The sequence below is a fragment of the Indicator indicator genome, chromosome 8 (genome assembly GCF_027791375.1).
Source record: "Indicator indicator isolate 239-I01 chromosome 8, UM_Iind_1.1, whole genome shotgun sequence".
Taxonomy (NCBI): domain Eukaryota; kingdom Metazoa; phylum Chordata; class Aves; order Piciformes; family Indicatoridae; genus Indicator; species Indicator indicator.
In genome coordinates, this window is record NC_072017.1 from 5745001 (window position 1) to 5767898 (window position 22898).

Here is a 22898-nt window from a genome sequence, read left to right on the forward strand (position 1 = left end):
CTGCCCGCCCCTGGGGTTTGGGTTTTGGTTTTTTTGTTAAGCCCTTTTTCACGGTCTGCCCGAGCGACGAAGTGTCTTCTCCATTCCCTTCCCACCTCCGCCATCCTCTCGCCGCCACCAGGTCCAGCGCCCCGCGGCGGGGGGTCGGCTCGTTTCTTCCTTCGCCATCCGGTGTCACTGTCCGTCGGTTGGGTCCTGGGTCTCTCCGTTGCCGCCGCCACCGGCTCCCCGCCGGGCTCGGCCCTGGCTGCCGCCTCCCAACAGCGGATCCAGCCCCTTTGCAGGGCCCGCAGGGCGGACGGCTTGTATTTATTATTATTAATTATTAATTATTATTATTAATTATTATTATTATGATTACAAGGTTCACGCAGTTTTTAGGCATCTCCGTTTAGGGTTTTCTAATTTTCTTTGAAAAGGCACAAACTATAGCTCTTAGTTGAATGTTGACAGGTAAATGCTTTTCTCTTTTTTCCGTGTCTTTCTACGACTGTGTTCTGTGACTCAGCTGTATAGTGTTAATATCAGTACAGACTTGTCTAGTTGACCGTATAAATAATGTTTTCCCTTCTCGTAGTCTCTATGGCGTGTCTTTATGGAGAAATTAAAGTTCTCACGGGTTCGGTTCCCTTTGCGTTTAGAGAGACCAGGTTCAGGCAATGATATCTATTTTTTTCTTCTTTTTTCTTCTTCTTTTTCAATCGGTTGCATGTCGTCTCATTTATTATTATTATGATTTTTTTAAATCTATTTTTTTTCTTTCTTTCCCTACCTGTTGAAATATGTTCGTGAGCATAATCGTCATAAATTACGTTCAGGGTTTTCAGATTTATTTATATGTGGTTAAAATGAATGCTTCTATTTAAAAGGGGAAATATTTCTACATGTGCATATAGTTTTCCAAGAGTGTACCATTAATTAATTGTTGATAATAAAAACCAAAAGCAAATATAGCACAGCAGCTCTTCTGACTTCTTGTTAGGGCTTTATTTTGGGTAATTTTTTTTGCGGGGGGAGGTCTCGGGGTGTCTTCTTTTTTTTTTTTTTTCTGATAAAGGTTGAAGTCTCACATCAGAAGACCTGGACTGAGTCATCAAAAGGAGATGGGCTCAGCAGCCTTATTTTTAATCTGTTTTATCATCAAAGAAATCCCATAAGTGCGGGTCCCAATATTGCCGCCTAATTGTGCTGTTATTAATTATTTGCAAACAGAATACCTTGGGGGAAGGGGGAGGGCGGAAGATGCGTCAGATCTGACCTTTTGAGAAACTTCAAAAGTTGGACATGGCCAATATTAAGCGATATCCGTTAAAAAGAAAAAAAGAAAAAGGAAGCTGGGATACACACACACAAATTGCAGGTCTGTTTTCTCAGTGGGTAAAGGAGCATCCTGCAGGTTGGCGAGAGCTGTCTCCAGCCATTGTAGCAACACATGGAAGGTAAAAGTGGATTTTCAGCTCGGCAGCTTCTAGAAAATATTTCTTCTGCGTCTACCTCGGGGCGCCTAAACCAGCCCCGCCGCAGCCCCGCCGAATCCCCCGCAGGTCGCCCCGTCCTGCCCCGTGGGAAGAGGGCAGCGGGGCCGGCGTGTCAGACCCCCGCAGGGCACAGGGTACCAGCAGATACCCTCATCAAGTCGAGCTGGTATCCAGCTCCACCAAAACTCCTCGGGGGCAGAGGCAGGACCCCGGCCCCGAGGAGGACCGGGGAGTCACGGAGCGGGGGGGTTCAGTGGAACCCGGTTCCACCCTCCCGGGATTGCCCCTGCATGTCCCTGCCGGGGCCATGAACTCTCTCTGACTCTCGCAGTCAGTGGGAAGGAAAAAAAAAAAAAAAAAAAGAAGAAAAAACTGGACTATTTGGGGATTTTGCCAAGAAGCAAATATGTCAAGAGCATTGCTCTGCAGGGTCAGGCTGCTGGGGAGAAGGTGGCAGGGAAAACGGGAGAAGTGCCATTCCACTAATTGTTTCACTAATAACAAATACTCCAACGATCAGTTTTTAAATGCTGCAATAAAGCATGCAGTCTATTTTCCGGAGAGGAAAAAAAAAACCAAACAAACAATGAAACAACCAACCTTGTATATATTTCTCAAATACACATTTCGTTATCAGGTGGGTAGCTTTTGCTGCTTTACTTTTTCTTCCTTCAATGATCTAAAAATATCTTTGTTCAAAGTAAATGATGCCTCTAGGAATCATCCAGCTGTTGAATGCAGTGCAGCTCTGCTAACAGTGATCTACATGGAAAGAGTTTCCTGCTGGAGAAGCTGCAGTGCTCAGGCCATCTGGTGGATCCAGAGATGGCCCTTGAGCTCTCAGAAAATGCCAGACCAGGCTGACCAACCAGTCAGCCAAGGGTGATTCAAAGATATTTCTCCTGGTCAGGGCTTGCTGTGTGAAGATGATCAGCTTCCATTTCATGGCATGCAGCCATGACTTGGAAACATTAAGAGATGACAACATGTAACTTTTATTGTGTATTTTTTTGCCAAGTTCGCTACTTTGTCTGCTACAGCTTGGGGTTTATTTCTAAGATCAAGGCTTCATCTTCCAACATTGGAGCTACATATCTGCTAGACCTTTTCTCTCTTCTAATTTTACTATGCAGCAAAGGGATCTGCATCTTGATCTGTCTTCTTCCCGATGAACTAAACAGGCATGTGTCCTTTACATCTCCCACACTGCCCAAGGCTCAGACTTTTAAAATCTTTTCCAGAGTTGGAACCACTCTCTCCTGTTTCTGAAGATGCCTTTGCAAAAGGTGTATCAGGACAGTACCAAACACTGATGTCTCTCTCACTGATGGTTCATACAGAACTAAGATCACCTGTCTATTTCTGATCACCATTTTCCACCCATCTAAGCTTCTCATAAGTCCTTCTTGGAAACTTCTGTCACTAATTCTCCCATAAATCCTTTCCCAAGCTGTTGCTTTCCATGTTCCTGTCACTCCTACAGCACAATGAACCATGGGAGGCCTGAGGCATACAGCACTCATCATTGGTAAGGACCAGCCTGCCTGTGACAGATAGGTTGAAGGGGTTGATTCATCAGCCTTTGTGATTGCTCTGCCAGGTAGAAATGGATGGTTTGAAAATATCTGAAGTTTATTTCTCCTGCCTCTCTTCAAAGGCAGGACTTTGAAAAGGAGTGTTACTAACCTTCAGGATATCTGTTGACCTTTAGAAGTGTTGAAGCTAGGGCAGGACCATGAGGTAATTATGACTGAGGAGGTTTAGATTGGATAGTAGGAAAAATTTCTGTATAGAAAGAGAGGTCAAGCAGTGGAAAAGGCTGTCCAGGGAGGTGGTGGAGTTAGCACTGCTGGAGATGTTCAAGAAACATGTGAACATGGTACTTGGGAACATGGTTTAATGACCATGATGGTGTTGGGCTGATGGTTGGATTTGATGATTTTTGGAGGTCTTTTCCAACCAAAACAGTTCTTTGATACTGTGATTCTATGGTTATGGTGTTAGTGGAGCTCAATGCAATGTACAGCTACACAGACATATTCCACAGGCTGTAGGTTATTATGGAATCATAATAGGGAACAGTAGGAGTTGGAAGGGACCTTTGTAGATCATCTATCCCACTCCCCTGCTAGAACAAGGTATGTCTAGATAAGGTTGTGCAGGAATGCACCCTGGAAGGTTTTGAAAGCCTTCAGAGAAGGACAATCCATAACCATTCTGGGCAGCCTGTGCCAGGGCTCAGTCACCTTCAAAGTAAAGAAGTTTCTCCTTAAGCTCAGGTGAAGCCTCCTGTGTTCTAGTTTGTACCCCCTGTCTGTTGTCCTATTGCTAGGCACTACTGAAAAGATCCCAGCCCCATCCTCATGACCTCCACCCTTTATATATTTATATTTTTTATATTTACATATTTATATGCATGTTTTGTTTGGTTGTTCTTTTTTTTAACCTCAAGATTGTAGTTCCAAATATTCACTTCAAAGCAGCACTATAAGGAGACTTCAAAATCTCCTATCCCTGTGTTGACTTTACAACATCAAACTGTTTCTAGCTACCAAAATACTCTTTAGAAGGGTTACCAGAAGAGATGAGCTCTGAAAATGAGCGGTTCATGAATCTCCATAGGTAACACTGCAAACAACATACCTGAGGTATAAACATCTGAGGAATCCCCCTTCTCACTTCAGTTCCAAAGTTACACATCTGCTTTACAGAGTGAATGTTCCTGCATCTCCAATCACAAAGTCTTCTTACATCTGGAAGGAAGAGCAGTAGTTAAAACCATATCTGCTGGTACTGCATGCACTTGTGCCAGCCTGTTTTAGAATAGTGATGCTTTAAACACACAGATCTAATTAGCACCGATCTAATTTTCCAACCAAACCATTTTTTTCCCAACCAAAAACCATTCTGTGATTCTATGATTCTCAGGAATATCTTTATGGAGACAAAAAGACAAACATGGTGTGGGTGGTTTTGTCCTGCTGCAGTAAAAAAGGAGGATGTGCTAGGTGGACATCTAAGCCCTTCACTTGCATTGTATTCAATTCCCACTGGAAATGTAGCACTCCTGAAGTATTTCTGGGCTGATTCATCAGCACATCTAGTGGCATTGACAGAAAGGTGCCAAGAATGATTGAGGGCATACATCATCCAAGAGAGGTGGAGAAGTTTACAGTAACAAGAAGGTGTACTGTCCTGTATGTATGAATCATAGAGTGGTAAAGGTTGGAAGGGACCTCTGAAGATCATTGAGGGCAACCCCTCTGTGAGAGCAGGATCACCTAAAGCAGATCACACAGGAACACATCCAGGCAGGCACTGAAAGTCTGCACAGATGGAGACTGCACAACCTCTCTGGGCAGTCTGTTTCAGTGTTCTACAACCCTCAAAGTAATGAAGTTCCTTCTCATGTTTAGATGGAACTTTCCATGCTCAAGTTTATGCCCGTTACCTCTTGTCCTGCCATTGTGGACCACTGAGAAGAGCCTGTCCCCATCTTCTTGACACCCACCCCCTTAGATATTTTAAGCATTAATAAGGTCTCCCCTCAGCCTCCTCTTCCCCAAGCTCCACAGACCCAGCTCTCTCAGCTTTTCTTCTTAGGACAGATGTTCCAGTCCCCTAATCATCTTAGTGGCCCCACATGACTCTCCCTGGTAGTTCTTTGTCCTTCTTGAGCTGGTGTGCCCAGAAATGGACAAAATACTCCAGGTGAGGCCTCACCAGGGCAGGGTAGAGGGGGAGGAGAACCTCCCTGAACCTACTTATTGGCCACACTCCTCTTAATTCATCCCAGGATGCCATTCAGTTTCTTGGCTGCAAGGGCAAACTGCCAGCTCATGATCGTTCTGCTGTCTACCAGGACTCCCAAGCCCTTTTCCTCAGAGCTGCTGTCCTGGAGAGGTTGAATCAGGCACTTTTGTGTTTCACTCATTTAGTCTAACCTTTCAGTGACCACATCACTTGAGCTCTCTCCTAACTTCATCTAGGAGATAAAAAAAAAAAAAAAGATATGTAGGATAACACCTAACAGTGTGACCATTTGATTCCTGCCTTAGCAAGCTTAAAACTGGTACAGGGAATACTTCCAACTGCTAGGAAATCCAATGAGACACACTGCCACAAGATTTTGTTGAGGTCGAGGTTTTAGCTAAATTCTGCAAATAACCATGTTCTTAACTAAGAATATGATAGAATCATAGAATGGTCCAGGCTGGAAGAGACCTTCAAAGGTCATCCAGTCCAACCTCCCCACAGTCAGCAGGGACATCCCCAACTAGATCAGGCTGCCCAGGGCACTGTCAACCTTCACCTCAAATATCTCCAGGGAAGGGGCCTCAACCACCTCCCTGGCCAACCTGTTCCAGTGTTCCACCACCCTCATAGTGAAGAACTTCTTCCTGATATCCAATCTAAATCTCCTCTTCTCTAGTTTGAAGCCATTGCTCCTTGTCCTGTCACTGCAGGCTTTGTAAACAGTCTCTCTCCAGCCTTCTTGTAGTCCCCCTTCAGGTACTGGCAGGCTGCTATTAGGTCTCCCCAGAGCCTCCTCTTCTCCAGGCTGCACAAGCCCAGCTACCTCAGCCTGTCCTTGGAGCAGAGGTGTTCTAACCCCTTGATCATTTTCATGGCCCTCCTCTGGACCTTCTCCATCAGGTCCATGTCCTTCGTATCTGGAGGGCTCCAGACCTGGACACAGTACTCCAGGTGAGGTCTCCCCAGAGCAGAGCAAAGTGTCAGAATCAGCTCTCTGGCTCTGCTGGCAATGCTGCTTTCAATACATCCTGGGATGTGATTTGCCTTCTGGGCTGCAAGCTCACACTGCCTGCTCATGTCCAGCTTCTTGTCCATCATCACCCCCAAGTCCTTTTCCACAGGGCTGCTTTCTAACACCTCATCCCCCAGTCTGTATTGATAGTGAGGATTGCTCTGGCCAGTATCCATCCAGTACAGTGCAGGTTAATAAGACACTGATAAATTTGGGCTATAAACCCACACATTTCAGGGTGTGAGCCACTTACTTTCAAACATGAGATTTTTTAACAAATATTTTTCCATCCAAAAGATTTCTTGTGTGTTCCTCTAAATCACCCATTGCTGATAAATTCCAGCAATGGGTTTACAAACTGCAGAGGAGAAGTCCTGGGCTGTACAGCACTCACTGCATTCCTGTGTTCTAACAGCAAATGAAATCACAGGCTCCCAAATTTCCCTCATGTACATTTCTTTGTTGTCTTTTTTTTTTTTTTCTGGTGGGCAATAATCCCTGCTATGTTCATGGGGGCACCTTCAATCCTAGCCCAAAGTATGTTCCACAGCTGAAATCAAATACATCTCCAAAAGTGATTAATTTTTCCTGTTATTACTGATTGCTTTCACTGATCAATACTTTCACTGGTGCTTTCCACTAATACATTTAAATGCCAATGTGGGCATTAATTATCCTTAATTATTTCCTTTCAAAGATCATCAAATTGATTTTTTTTAAAAAAAATTTTTTTTTTGGTTGTGAGAGATTTGGAGTCACATGCATCAAATTATGACCTGATTTGTCTTCAAAACTGTACAATTTCAGAACAGTTTTGTTTGGAACACTTTATACAAAACCTCATAGGTTTAAAGTACTGGTTTTAGACTTTCAAAGCATTGGGTTTGGTTTGGTTTCTTCTTTTTTTTTTTAACTGAATATTTAAAAGTAACACAAATATTTTAGTAATTTAAATATTTCAATAGGCATTTTAAACCTCCCCTGTAATTTCTAAAGCTGGTTACATATGAGTTCTGAACAAAAAAAAAGGAGTTTCTCCCAGCAATGCAAAATATTAATGGTACAAGAGCAGATCCAATTACAGAGCTGTGTATTGTAATTCTCAGTGATTTATAAAAGGCAAAATTCAGAGATGCTCTCCAATAAATTATCATTAAGACAAGACTACAGTTTGGTCCTAATAGAATCCCATTATTTAGAAATGGAAAAAGAACCCCTATTAGATTATGGAGTTAATTCCCTGCCAGTGCTGAGGTCACTGCTCTTTCCCTCTCAGGATTTTCTGCATGAGAATGTTGGCACAGTGGAAGAATCTTCTTGAATAGTTACAGACAGGTAAGAGGAGCTCTGTGTTGAATTTGCCACTTCTGTGACGGAATGAAAATAGTTGTAGTTGGGAAACCCCACAGAATCACAGAACGTTTGCACTTGGAAGGGACCTCCAGAGATTGAGTCCAGTCCCCCTGCCAAAGCAGGATCGCCTAGGACAGGCTGCACAGGAATGCATCCCAGACGGTTTTGAAAGTCTCCAGAGAAGGAAACTCCACAACCTCCCTGGGCAGCCTAGTCCAGTGCCTGACCACTCTTTCAGTAAAGCCATTTTTCCTAATAGACAATCTAAAACTCTCCTGGTGCAACTTGAGGCCATTTCCTCTTGTCCTATTGCTAGTTACTTAGGAGAAGAATCCCCACCTGGCTCCAACCTCCTTTCAGGGAGTTGTAGAGAGCGAGAAGGTCTCTCCTCAGCCTCTTCTTCTCCAGATTAAACCACCCCAGTTCCCCCAGCTGCTTCTCCCCAGCCCTGTTCTCCAAACACTTTACCAGCTTTGTTGCCCTCCTCTGGACCTGCTCCAACACCTCAACGTCCTTCCTGAGTAACCCAAAGCTGAATCCAGCATTCAAAGCGTGGCCTCATCAGTGCAGAGGGTCCTAGCACAGTGTGATGTACACAAATATACAAAGTTCTGCCGAACCCTCCACTACTGAGGAGTTTCACCTAACAGTGGTTTCAGTGGGATCTAGTCAGTGCATCACTTTAAAGAGTGAAACCATAGCCTGGGAGACACAGTTGAAGTGTGGGAGGAGAAAGGCTCTTCAGAGGTATTTAGCTGGGGCAGCAGGGGAGAAAGATCACAGGATCACAGGATGTTAGGGGTTGGAAGGGACCTCTAGAGATCTTTGAGTCCAACCCCCCTGCCAGAGCAAGACCATAGAAGTTAGTGTGGGTCACACAGGAATGCATCCAGATGGATCTGGAAAGCCACCAGAGAAGAAGACTTCACAACCTCTCTGGGGAGCCTGTTCCAGTGCTCTGTGGCCCTCACAGTGAAGAAGTTCAGATGAGTCGGATCGATTCAGTGCCAAAAAGGCCCCAAGCAGAATGACACCATTTGTGGGTAGAGTGGACAAGAGACCTTTTTTTACCCTTTCCCAAGGAGTAAAAGAAAAATGTTCCACACTGGATTGGAAGTTTAAATGGAAATTGTATTTACAAATACATACAGAATGTATTCAGGTAAAAGGAAATACATTCACAAATGAGGCTCAGTCCTTCACCTACCAGGCCAAAACCTTCCAGAGCCTTCCAGAAACCTCCACCCCACTCAGCCTCAGCAGACCCAAGAGCAGCCAAACTGCCCCTGACTATACTCTGACTATACCACAGGCTACAACAGGCTCAGTGGCATAGCAGGATATTTACTGCCAGCCAAGGCCAGGAGAAAAACCTCTCCCAACAGAGGATAACAGCACACACATACCAACCAGAGAGAAGAGAGAGAACTCTTTGTGCACTCCCTTAAATAGAGAAATACAGGAAATACAGGAGACTCTCCTTTCTCAATCCTTTGGCAGTGGAGGAGGGAAGGGGGAGACTCAGATTCATGGAATCATTAAGGTTGGAAAATACTGCTCAGGTCATCAAGCCAACCCCACACCACCATGCCTACTCAACCAAGTCCCAAAGTCCCACTGCTACACCTGACAATACAGCTGTGAAGCCACTGAAACCTCTCCATAGCCTCAAAGGGTGGGCTCAAAACCCCTCATTTGTGCATTTCCTCTGCATTGCCCAGAGCAGTTTTGATCCTGTCACCTCCTTTTGCTTCCAACGTTAAATCAGCCCCATGGGATGTGTACCAGAGGCTCACAGAGATTTTAGGCTCCCACAGTGTCACAGCTGTGGGCAGAAAAGAGAGCATGGATTTCAGCTGGGAGTATCCTGCTGTCCGAGGGGGAGGCATGCCTCCCAGACGATTCTGCACAGCAGTAAAAGCTGAGCCACGAGCTCTTTGAGGTGTATGGATGTAGGTGTGCTAGAAATGTCATTTATTTGCTTCCCTAGTGACTACTTCTTCTAATACAGCAACCACAGGTTCCACCACCCCCAGAAATCATAACATTCTTTTGGTTGGAAAAGACCTCTAACATCATTGAGTCCAACCATCAACCTAATAACACTATGGCCATTAAACCATGTCCTGAAGTGCCATCTCCACACATTTTTTTCGTCACTTCTAGGGATGGTGGCTCCAGCATCTCCCTGGGCAGCCTGTTCCAATGCCTGCAGTAAAGAAAATTTTCCTAGGATCTTCCTAATATTTTCCTAATTTCTCTTTGCTGGGAGCACTCTCCCTTTCCACCCTGGCACCAAAGTGCCACACAGTTTAAGGGGCTATGATGACAGGTCTCAGAATACCCCACTGATGCTGGCAAAACCACTGCCTCGTTGTTCAAAGAGCTGTGACACAAAAATGTGCTTGCAGTGGAGCTGCTTCTATTTGTCCTTTCAGAATCATTGGGATTTGTGGGCTTACAAACTCAGTGTTAACAACAGCACTGGCTGTTGAACAAGATACTGAAATTATTGCTCACTTTCAGTGGCTGTCTGCAAGAGAGTTGAGAAAGAAGTTTTCTATGTTATTGTATGTCCAGGTTTCAGTTCAGAAGGCACAAATCATTTATTGCTTGTGTCACAGAATCACAGAACTGTCCGGGTTGGAAGGGACCCCCAAGGATCATCTAGTTCCAACCCTCCTGCTGTGGGCAGGGACACCCTCCATTAGATCAAGTTGCTCAGAGCCACATCCAGCCTGGCCTTAAAATCTTCCAGAGATGCGGTTTCTACCACCCACCTTGGGCAACCTGTTCCAGTGTCTCACCACCCTCATGGGGAAGAACTTCTTCCTGACTTCTAATCAAAATCTACCCTCCACTACCTGACATCCTAAAAAGTCCTTCACCATCTTTCTTGTAGCCCCCCCTTCAAATATTGGAAGGCCACAATAAGGTCTCCTCAGAGCCTTCTCTTCTTCAAATTGAACAATCCCAACTCTCTCAGCATGTCCTCATAGGAGAGATGCTCCAGCCCTCAGATCATCCTTGTGTCAGCAAAACAACAGCTATTGAAAAAGTATCAGTTAGTACTCATCAGTGCAGCTTGGTGAGGATACAATATTTAAAAACTCACATCAATTTGTTGTTCTAAAGAAATAGCTCCAAAACTCCCCTGATGTGGTTGTCACAGTGTAATTAGAGTTGTTTGTTTTCTTTTTTCTTTCTTTTTTTTTTTTTTTCAGTAGAAGTCCTGGGCTGAATGGTCATTTCAGCAGCTCACAACTCAAACAAATGAGATTGACACTGATGGGAAGCTGATGGAAAAGAAGAAATGAACAATCAGACAAAGCAGACAAGCCATTAGCTCCTCCTGGGATCTAATGATCTGCTCTGCAGGATCATTCAGGCTGCAGCTGTAATTAAAGCTGGTCCTGAGTCATTCTGTTGTAGCACAAAACATTAACAAAAGGGAATCTTTGACAGCCCCTGTGCAAGGCAGGACTAGGAGGAGGCTGACACAGGTTAGGACAGCAATACAGGGCTATGAGAAAGGATTTGCATTTTATTCCTATTTTGTTTAATAGTTGGAAGCATAATCCCACCTGAACATGCTTTTCCACACTCTGTCCCCATTTTCCAGTCAAGCTGAATGTGTGATGTTATTCTATCAAGCCCATGTTCAATTACTCAGCTATTTAAACCACACTCTTTCAGCCTGTTGCTTTTGTTAGTCTACAAACATCATCTCTACTTTTGACCTCCTCTTAACGAAGACACCACCAGCTGTATTTGCACACAGGAATTTGTTTTCCACTGGAAAACCACAATTTTGGAATCAATTAAGTCCAAACCCCAGCCCACATAGCCAGATTGTTCAATCTATCTATAAAAGCTCCTTGCCAGGTAAGAAATTCAGCTTAGGCTGGTGTTGCCAAAAGGAAACCATTAAGACTGTTTATTGCTGTTCTGGACCACTTTAAAATCACACACACAATTCCTTTTGAATGTTCCCAAGTTGGAAAGAATGAGCATAATACAGGCAAAGATGTTCCTAGCTGCAAGGTCATTGCTCTTCAAGCAATGCCACCCATCCTCCTGGAAGAAGGTGGTGTCTTCTTTTTGCCTACCACACTGATACTGTCAAGAAACAACCTCAGTTTCTACTAGTAGACAAGTATAGAATCATAGAATTGTTTCAGTCAGAAAAGCCCTCTAAGATCATTGAGTCCAGTTTTGGTCTCCAATTGTTTCAGTCAGAAAAGCCCTCTAAGATCATTGAGTCAGTTTTGGGCTCCAATTGTTTCAGTGGGAAAAGATCTCTAAGACCATTGAGTCCAGTTTTGGGCTCCCCAGTTCAAGAGAGACAGAGATCTGCTGGAGAGAGTCCAACAGAGAGCTACAAGGATGATTAATGGAGTTGAACATCTCCATACACTTAATAGAGCTGGTTCTTGGTTTTGCCCAAGCTGGCCAGCATTTTGCTGTTAACTTTTCTATCTCCAGCCCAAACTTTCACTCTAAATTGCCTGCCCAATTGTTTGCACCAACAAGAAATCTTCTCCACACAGTACCATGTAGATATTACTGCAGCAGCCAGAGGTAAGAAAAAACTATTTATTTCTATGCTGCTTTTTCCCGTGTTTCACAAAAATGAATATTGAACTTATCAATGACATCTATAAACATGCAAAAAGCTGGATAAATAAACCTGATTCAGGTTAAACATATTTGTAGTCTATAGAACTCCTGAGGGGCTTTCTGATATCTTTGAAGAGACCAGAGGGAGCATACAGAAAACCCAAAGACTAAATGTACAGAATTAATGGGATGGCCTTTGCTCCAAGATAAGGCTTTTAAGTGTTAACTAATAATTTTCAAATGATATGGTGAAAATATATAATAAATTAAGTTTTATTCCATTTGAAAAGATTCAGCTGGTAAATCCTTTCCAGAAAGCAAATTATTGTCGCTGCCTCCCAGTTCCAATTTATTATCCAAAGTAATAACCTTGGCAAAAAAAAAAAAAGAAGAAAAAAAAAAAAGCCTCTTATTTCAACTCTTGAATAAGGACTCAGTTCACATGTCTAATGCCCTGTGTAAGAGAATTAGCAGAAACTCATCTCAATGTGATTTCAAAAGAGGAAACTAAGCAGACAGCCTCGTTAATTTAGCATATAGACTTGGAATAAAGTACAACATCCATCATCTCTCGGAATTCAATTAAAGATTGGTCTTGTGTCCAAAGAGAAGGAGCCAATTTTCTGTTGGAAGCAGAGTCTTGGAAGATCACTAAAGCCCTTAATGGTTCTTTCATTGTGGGAGCCAATATGAAAGAAAAAAACTCCAAAAGAACAACCAGTTTTGGAGTTCAAACGCTGCAACATGTGTAGGCTTCAGTTTGGACCCACTGCTGTTGGTGCAATGCTTTCTGTCTCCACAGACACGTGAGGGAATTCCAGCTGTGCTTCTTCCTTGGTCTTAAAAAATCTCCCTGTGAGCTGCAGCAAGGCTGAAGAAGCTTTTGCATGCAGAGTGAAAGACTCTTCCTTACCATATGGTTCTTCTTCTCCTGCAGCAGGTTTCTAAGTGTGATAAAAAGATGCTTGCACACACACACACACAGAGATTTAATATCTGGGGAAAGGGAAGCCTGAAAATATGTTAACAAGATTTTCAGCATTAAACACAATTTTGTTTCAGATTTCAGCTGTTAAACATCTTAATTTGTTTTGCTTTTTACTCCAGGACCATAATGCTAACACACTCTGACAGCTTGTGACTCCACGCCGAGGAGGTTTCGCAAACCAATCTCTGCAGCCGAAATTTGATTTGCAAAGTGCCCTCAGTCCCTTTAGCTGGGTGGCAGCAGTTGCCCTCACAACACTTGTCATGACTCAAACTAGCAGCACCATCCAGGCAGTTTTAGCCTTGCTTGTTTGTTTTCTTCTAGTGGCGAATTCACCGAGATGGAAGAATCCTTTTAACTGTTTACTGTCCTCACCCGATGGTAAGCTCGGCCCAGAAAATGCTGCCATGCAATGCCTCCAGCACTGGAAATCCTGGGTTATTTTTGTTTTGCAACATAATGTGTCCAGCAGGTCTAGGGAAATTCTGCTACTTCTCTAATCTGCCCTGGTGAGACCACACCTGGAACACTGTGTCCAGTTTTGGGCTTCCCAGTTCAAGAGAGACAGAGACCTGCTGGAGAGAATCCAACAGAGAGCCAGGAGGATGCTTAGGGGACTTGAGCATCTCCCCTGTGAAGAGAGACTGAGAGCCCTGGGGCTGTTTAGTGTGGAGAAGAGAAGACTGAGAGGGGATCTGATCAATGTCTATCAATAGCTGAGGGGTGGGGGTCAAGTGGAGGGGGCCAGGCTCTTTTGGGTGGTGCACAGTGATAAGACAAGGAACAATGGATTCAAGCTTGAACACAGAAGATTTCAGCTCAACATGAGGAGAAACTTCTTTCCAGTGAGGGTGACAGAGCACTGGAAGAGGCTGCCCAGAGGGGTTGTGGAGTCTCCTTCTCTGGAGCCTTTCCAAACCCACCTGGATGCATTCCTGTGCAGACTACCCTAAGTGATGCTGCTCTGGCAGGGGGGTTGGACCTGATGATCTCTTGAGGTCCCTTCCAGCCTCTGATATCCTGTGATACTGTGATAAACTGTTGCAGAACACAGGTCATGGAATAATGATTCCATTATTCTGTTTCAGTTGGAAAAGACCTCTATGATCACTGAGTCCATCTGCTGACATACCACCACCATGTTAAATATTGAAGTGCTCATACAGTGAAATCTGGAGAAAAACTAGTCCACACGACAGCATTTGTGACCTCAGATGCATCTCTGCATCTGGACATGAGCAGGCAGTGTGAGCTTGCAGCCCAGAAGGCAAATCACATCCTGGGCTGCATCAAAAGAAGCATTGCCAGCAGATCCAGAGAGCTGATTCTGCCACTTTGCTCTGGTGAGACCTCACCTGGAGTACTGCATCCAGCTCTGGAGCCCTCCACATAGGAGGGACATGGACCTGATGGAGAGGGTCCAGAGGAGGGCAATGAAAATAATCAAGGAGTTAGAACATTTCTGCTTCAAGGACAGGCTGAGGGAGCTGGGCTTGTGCAGCCTGGAGAAGAAGAGGCTCTGGGGAGACCTAATAGCAGTACCTGAAGGGGGACTACAAGAAGGCTGGAGGGAGACTGTTTACAAAGCCTGCAGTGACAGGACAAGGAGCAATGGCTTCAAACTGGAGAAGGGCAGGTTTACATTAGATGTTAGGAACAGGTTCTCTGGTATGAGGGTGGTGGAACACTGGAACAGGTTGGCCAGGGAGGTGGTTGGGGCCCCATCTCTGGAGGTATTCACAGTGAGGCTCAACAGGGCTCTGGGCAATCTGATCCAGTTGAGGATGTCCCTGCTGACTGTGGGTAGGTTGGACTGGATGACCTGTCCAACCCAGACTGTTCTATGATTCTATGATTCTATGTAGTTTATTTTTACACTATGTGTTTTGATTGAGTTGGTCTAACAGTTAATGTAGAAATCTTTTGGACTCTGTGCTGTCCTTCCAGCCCAGCCTAGATTTGGGCTTCCCCTCACCAGCACTAAGGTCAGGCTGCTTTCTGGGTGCGCGTCCTACATAGAGCTGCTGCTCACTGCTGAGCCAGCAAGACCTTTTCTTCAGCTACAGGCCCACCCCAGCCTTGTGTGAGCCATCATTTCCCTGGGAAATCCACTTTTTGTCACGTGAGGGGTACATGAGCTGGCACTTCATAGCATTAAGCCCTGCAGAAGGGGCACGAAAAATAATAGATGACTATAAACAGCTGCTCTCAGGGGTAGCCTTCTAGGCTGCTGCCTGCTCTTGGCAGAGGTAGGAATCTTCTCTTGATGAGCCTATCCTGGCATGTCTCAGCACCCTGACAGGCATGCTATGTAGCACAGAACAAGCCCCACACATTTGAGTAATAATCATCTTCTGCTTAATTAACTGGAGAAGATAATTTGACACCAAAACTCAGCGAAAACTTTTCTTCACCCCTCCTCCCAATAAATAGATGTTTAGATTATTTTTTTTTACACTTGTTTTATTAATAAAGTGTCTGTTATGCTCCAAGCAGAAGATCCAACTGCTGCTATGGGAACAGCAGTTGTGATGTTTCCAGCTCTCCTTCTCCATAGCTGAGACATGGGAAGCCAAGCTAACATCACTTAGCTAAGAAGCCCAGCCAGTAGACAAAGACCAGAGAAAGAAACCTCTCCTGCCTGCCTCACTGGGCAAGCATCACTCAGGAAAGGCTTCTGTTTACAGTGTTTTATATCTTCTTTCTTCCAGAAAAGGAGCAACTTTTGTCATGCTTTCCTCCCAAAAGGATGTTTAACCAGGAGGATTCACCTTCCCTCACTCTGCCCCAAGCACAGGGAGTGATCTGCTAAATATCTACAGCCTGAACTCTGCTATAATCACAGTAACTGCTAAATGCATGAGGGAAGGGTTGAGTTAATTTAGAGGCTTTTGCTGATTTCCTTTTTTTTCCCCTTCTTGTTTTTTGTTATCTATACTGAGTTTCTAGCATCTTTATTGCCAGGTTGTAGCCTAAATTAAATTCACTTGTGAAGATATTCTTTCTCTGGACAAAGTAATTTCTAGTTCCCATTTATCCATTTGAAAATAGAGACATAATAATATTTTTTTCCTGCCTCACAGGGAGGTTTTCAAATCTTATTCAACTAACAACTGCAAAGTGCTTTACTGTTTTCTGGTGGTGATGTGCTGTGTTAAGTACCAGTCATTAAATACATGGTCTAAATAGTACCCAACAGGTGCCAGCCCCACCTTTTTCTTTCCCCTCTGGTGTTTTTGTTTCAGCTCCTTGAAATATAGGTGAAATTTTGAAAATAAATGTGAAAATACTTGAAAAATTGCAAAGAGGAGAAAAACTGAAACCCAAAGTCTAGGTACCTATGTTTTTATACAAGACCAGTGGCTCTGGGTACCTGACTTGAAACCTGCTAAAGATCACAGTATCACAGTAAATTAGAGCTTGGAAGGGACCTCAAGAGATCATCAGATCCAACCCCCCTGCCAGAGCAGCATCACTGAGGGTAGTCCACACAGGAATGCATCCAGGTGGGTTTGGAAAGTCTCCAGAGAAGGAGACTCCACAACCCCCCTGGGCAGCCTGTTCCAGGGCTCTGTCACCCTCACTGGAAAGAAGTTTCTCCTCATGTTGAGCTGAAATCTTCAATGTTTAAGCTTGAACCTGTTGTTTCTTTTCTTATTGAGTGCACACCACCCAAAAGAGCCTGGCCCCCTCCACTTGACACCCACCCCTCAGCTATTGATAGACATTGATCAGATCCCTCTCAGTCTTCTCTTCTCCAGACTAAACAGCCCCAGGGCTCTCAGTCTCTCTTCACAGGGAGATGCTCAAGTCCCCTAAGCATCCTCCTGGCTCTCTGTTGGATTCTCTCCAGCAGGTCTCTGTCTCTCTTGAACTGGGGAGCCCAAAACTGGGCTCAGTATTTCAGGTGTGGTCTCACCAGGGCAGAGCAGAGGGGGAGAAGAACCTCTCCAGACCTGCTGGACACACTTTTCTTGGTGCACCCCAGGACGCAGATGTCTGGGTATTTGAGGGGAGGTGCTGGGGTGCAATCAAGTATTCTTGTAAATCCATCTGTTTCCAAGTCTCTGAAGTTTGGGTGCTCAGGCATTGTGCTACTCCACAAGCTTCAAAGCTTTCTCCAAGCTGTTTTATATTGCTGCAATACACTGGAAGTAATTGATGTATGTATTCAAGCTGCAGCCCAGCACTGTCAAAAGAGATACATCTTGCCTCAAAACTGCAAGCAAATAAAAGGATATTGTAAAATTTATTTCCTTCCCATGATGAAAAGTATTATTGCAGCCTGTAGAGAAATATGTCTCCTTCCATTTGGCCTGCCAGCCATGAGGATTTAATGAAGGCTCTCAGTGCAGCATGCACACAGCTTTGCCCTGCTGGGGATGTTTCATCATCCTCATATTTGCCTGCTTCTGCAAGAGCCCCATCTGCATGCATGTTTCCATAGCCTACTGGGCAGTGATGATGTTTATCTGCAGCCCTTCTTCCTGGCTGCAAATGAGCAGCAAGCAGCTGAGAAATGCTGTATTGATCAACTGAGAAGAATTGCTGGCTAAAAAGCAGAATCCTTGGCTTTAGCCCTAATACCCTGAGAGAGAAAAATGAAATGGCTGTAGATGGGGACAGCAAGCTAAAGCAGAGAGGCAGCAGCCCCTGGCAGTGCTGGGAGGCTGGACAGAGCGGGCTTAATCCAGATGTGGCCTCTGGTGAGCTGGGGTGTGCCACGGGGACACAGCTGGATTGTATTTGTGTGCAGGGCAAGGCTATGCCCTAAGCTGGGAATCAGAGGGGAGAAGTGCTGCAACTTTTGCTTTTTGGTGCCAGCAGCACCCTGGAATATCAGGAATAGTGTGACCAGCAGGGCCAGGGAAGTGATTGTCCTTCTGTCTTCAGCACTGGTGAGGCCTCACCTTGAGTACTGGGTTCAGTTTTGGGCCCCTCACAACAAGAAGGACATTGAGGTGTGGGAGCATGTCCAGAGAAGGGCAACAGGGCTGGGGAAGGGTCTGGAGAACAGGGCTGGTGAGGAGCAGCTGAGGGAACTGGGGGTGTTTAGTCTGGAGTAGAGGAGGCTGAGGAAAAGCCTTCTTGCTCTCTATAACTACCTGAAAGGAGGTTGTAGCCAGGTGGGGGTTGGTCTCTTCTCTCCCTAGTAACATGAGACAGGATGAGAAGAAATGGCCTCAAGCTGCACCAGGGGAGGTTTAGGTTGGATATCAGAAGCAACTTCTTGACTGAAAGGATTTTCAAACACTGGAATAGGCTCCCAAGGTGGGGTGGTTGAATTCTGATGCCCTGTAGGTGTTTAAAAGCACAGAGATGGGGTGTTGAGGGATGTTGTTTGGCATCAGACTTGGTAGAGTCAAAAATGTTTGGACTCGATGATCTTCAAGGTCTTTTCCAACCAAAAATGATTCTGTGAACTAATTTTTCCATCACAGGCACACAGTTCCTGGAAGCTATCACAACTCTTCTTCACCTGATGATTTATTCACCTTCTTCATTTTACCTTGCCTGTAGCTGCAGGAGCTGGAGTTGATTACTTTTTGTGTCGAATCTTACTGAGTACACTGCAAGCCTCGAGCTCCTGGGTTAACAATGTGTGAAGGTTATTGCCACCCAGAAGCCTGTGAAGGTTATTGTCACCCCAAAGTGTGTGAAAACAGCCACAGGTGGCTCTAGGTGTAGAGGACATTTGAAATTAAAGAGGAATGTATTCATGCTGTAAGCAGATCACAAGCATTCAAGATGAAAAAAGAGATTTGAAAAAGCCAAGTACTGAGTGACAACTTTCCACCACAAACTGCTCATCTGCATCTGTCTCTTGCTCAGTTATTTTGTCTACTTAACACACAGCCCCATGTGAAAAAAACCACAGCTCTGAAGTTAATGTCCCAGCTACATCTGTTTGAACAGTATATAAAGAAATGCAGTAGCTGAAATTACCCAGTTGATGTTGGGGCTTTTTCTCCATAGAATTGTTAGGGTTGGAAGGGACCTCAAGGATCAGCCAGTTCCAACCCCCCTGGCAAGGGCAGGGACACCTCACACTAGATCAGGTTGCTCAGAGCCACATCCAGCCTGGCCTTAAACACCTCCAGGGATGAGGCTTCCACCACCTCCCTGGGCAACCTGTTCCAGTGTCTCACCACCCTCATGGGGAAGAATTTCTTCCTAATATCCAATCTGAATCTACCTATTTCTAGTTTTGCTCCATTCTCCCTAGCCCTATCACTCCCTGACACCCTAAAAAGTCCCTCCCCAGATTTCTTGTAGCCCCCTTCAGATACTGGAAGGCCACAAGAAGGTCTCCTTGGAGCCTTCCCTTCTCCAGACTGAAGAGCCCCAACTCTCAATCTGTCTTCACAGGAGTAAACCCAACTACATGGAAGACTTGAGGCTTGTGCAAGTCAAAAGCTTTCTCCTTCTTCTTCACCTCCACTGTGAGGTTTCTCAGAAGTCCATCATCTGCAAAGTTGACCTTGCACATAAAGCCACAAGCAGCATCCTTGTCCATATAAATCCCAGCTGTGACAATTTTGCTTCACTTAGGAAAAGCCTCTGTGTGTTGTTACCAGATGGGAATATGCCTGGCCTCAGTGCTGCAAAATATTGTGGTAGTTGGGCTTTGCCACCACAGTCAAAAGGAAAAAAAAAAGGCAGTTGTCATGACTTTTGTTGGAAGTGACTTCTAGTTTTGAGTACCAAACCACACATAATTGTACTGGACTCTAGCATCCAGTCAGGTGAAATATTGTTTTACACTGCTCAGAGGAAAAGAAACAAAACCAAACCCCCCAAGTTAAAATTGCTTGTTTGCTAAGCTTGAAAGGCTATAAAATTACTAACCAACAGTTCAGAGAATCACAGAGTCATAGAGTGTTAGGGGCTGGAAGACTCCCTGAGAGATCATCCAGTCCAACACCCCTGCCAGAGCAGGATCACCTGTACCAGGTCACACAGGAACTCATCCAGGCAGATCTGGAATATCTCCAGAGAGGGAGACTCCACAACCCCCCTGGGCAGCCTATTCCAGTGTTCTTCTACCTCTCTTCTCTGCCCTGGTGAGACCACAGCTGCAATCCTGTGTCCAGTTTTGGGCTCCCCAGTTCAAGAGAGACAGAGACCTGCTGGAGAGAATCCAACAGAGAGCCAGGAGGATGCTTAGGGGACTTGAGCATCTCCCCTGTGAAGAGAGACTGAGAGCCCTGGGGCTGTTTAGTGTGGAGAAGAGAAGACTGAGAGGGGATCTGATCAATGTCTATCAATAGCTGAGGGGTGGGTGTCAAGTGGAGGGGGCCAGGCTCTTTTGGGTGGTTCAGAGTGATAAGACAAGGAACAGTGGGTTCAAACTAGAACATAGAAGATTTCAGCTCAACATGAGGAGAAACTTCTTTCCAGTGAGGGTGACAGAGCCCTGGAACAGGCTGCCCAGGGGGTTGTGGAGTCTCCTTCTCTGGAGACTTTCAAACCCACCTGGATGCATTCCTGTGCAGACTACCCTAAGTGATGCTGCTCTGGCAGGGGGGTTGGACCTGATGATCTCTGGAGGTCCCTTCCAAACTCTGATACACTGTGAGACTGTGATACTGTTCTGTCACCCAGTTCTAAGAGAAAGATAAGAAGAAAGCTAGCAGCAAAGGTTTCCAAGAAATAAAGACCTCCTTTCCTCTAAAAGGATTTGGAAAATGCAGCTGCTTTTCTGCAGGGCATCTAGAGCTGAATCTGCAGCCATACCTTCCTGTGTCTTCCCACAGTGCTGTGGGCAAAAGCACTTTAGCTGCTGTGTTTAAAAGAGATAATAGCTTTTCAAGTGCTGTGTGCCCACATGTATCCGTGACAAATGCTCTGGGAGATAACAGTTTTGGCAGAGGAAAAATGGGGGGAACGAAACTTGGGACTGGCTGATTTGCTTCTGCTGCTACCCTCCAGCTTCTCTGTCATCAGGTGTTTATAAACAGATAGGTTGCAACCCAAGAGAAGTGTTGGAAAGTGGCTTTGTGAGGCTGCAAACTGATTTGAAATTCAGCTTTGGTCCATTGGAACAGACTTGTCATCCTACCAGCTAGTAGCAATTTTTCTCAGAGTTCTCCTTGCCATGTCACTTGGCTTTTTCCAAACTACTAACAAGATCAGTTCTAACTATGACAAGCTGCACCAGGGGAGGTTTAGGTTGGGTATTAGAAGAAACTTCTTGACTTGAAAGGGTTCTCAAAGATTGGAACAGGCTCCTTCAGGGAGGTGGTTGAATCCCCATCCCTGGAGGTGCTTAAAAGAGGCAGAGATGATGTGCTGAGGGCCATGGTTTAGCACTTGATATGGCAGAGTTAGATAATGGTTGGACTCGATGATCTTAAAGGGCTTTTCCAACCAAAAAGATTCCATGACTCTAAAAGGCACAAAACACACTTGGGACTACTGATGAGAGAAGTTTTCACTGGCTGCTTTATGTAAAGTGCTCTCCTTCTATCTTTATGGTTTAAACTCAGCCTAAGAGCTGTGAATACTTGGAACAAGTATTTCCACAAGCATTTCACAGCTCTAACATTGCTCTTTTCACACTTAATGTTATCTAAAGCCTACTTGGAACACAGCTGAGTAAAGAGGGTTTGCAAGACTTGTGTGGCTTCAGCTCGAGGCTCTGCACTGCTAGGCTCTGTAAGTGGAGCCTCCTGCTCTGCAGGGGATGGGCATACACCAGGAGCACTGCCTTCTGCCCAAGAACAGTTCCAGCATCAACCCATGGGACCAGGAAGGGCACCAAAAAGCTGTATCAAATATAAACCAACCCTCCAGATGGTCAGTTCATTAAACAATTAGTCCCCTGCAGAGGGGTTGGACTAGATGAGCTTCAGAGATCCCTTCCAACCCAGACCATTCTGTGATTCTGTCACTCTATGATCATGCATCTCTACACTCCTTCACAACTGTCTCAAAGGAGGTTGGAGTGAGGAGGGGCTTGATCTCTTCTCTCATGCAACAGGACAAGAGGAAATGGCCTCAAGTTGTGCCAGCATTGGTTGAGGTGGGATATTGGGAAGAATTTCTTCACAGAAAGGGCTATCAGGCATTGGAACAGGTTGCCCAGAGAGGTGGTGGAGTCAGCCACCTGTGGAGGTGTTTAAAAGATGTGTGGATGTGGTGCTTAGGGGCATGGTTTAGTGGCAGTAGTAGCACTGGTGGGATTGTGAGCTCTAGACAAGCAGTTGGACTTGATCTCAGTGTCCCTTCCAAGGTGCTTAGCTTTTGGGGAGAAAAGGTTGGACCTGCCTGAGATGTTTTCTGTCCCACAGGACTTGATGCTCCATTCTGACCCTCCACACAGGAAGCTCTCAGTTAGTCTGCAGAGATATGGATGGCCTATTGCTGTTCCCATGCTTGCCACTGGAGTAGTTTGTGGTCTGTAATCAGAGGTGATAGACAAAAGGAATTTTTAAACTCTTGTTTTCTTCTTTCTGTTTGACAAACCCTGCTGTGTCAAGGAAAGATTTGCCTTTCTGCCACCTTTGGGTTAGTTTCTAGACCCATGTGACTGGCTTCAGCATGTTTGAAGCAGCAGGCTACCTGCTTAGAGAAAACCACATCTGTGAACTATGGATGCTGCAGTAGCTAAAAGAATCTGCAGGGCAATCACATGCAGGGAAGCAGTTGGACTCTATGGATGAGCTAACAGTGACTCATCAGATTGTCT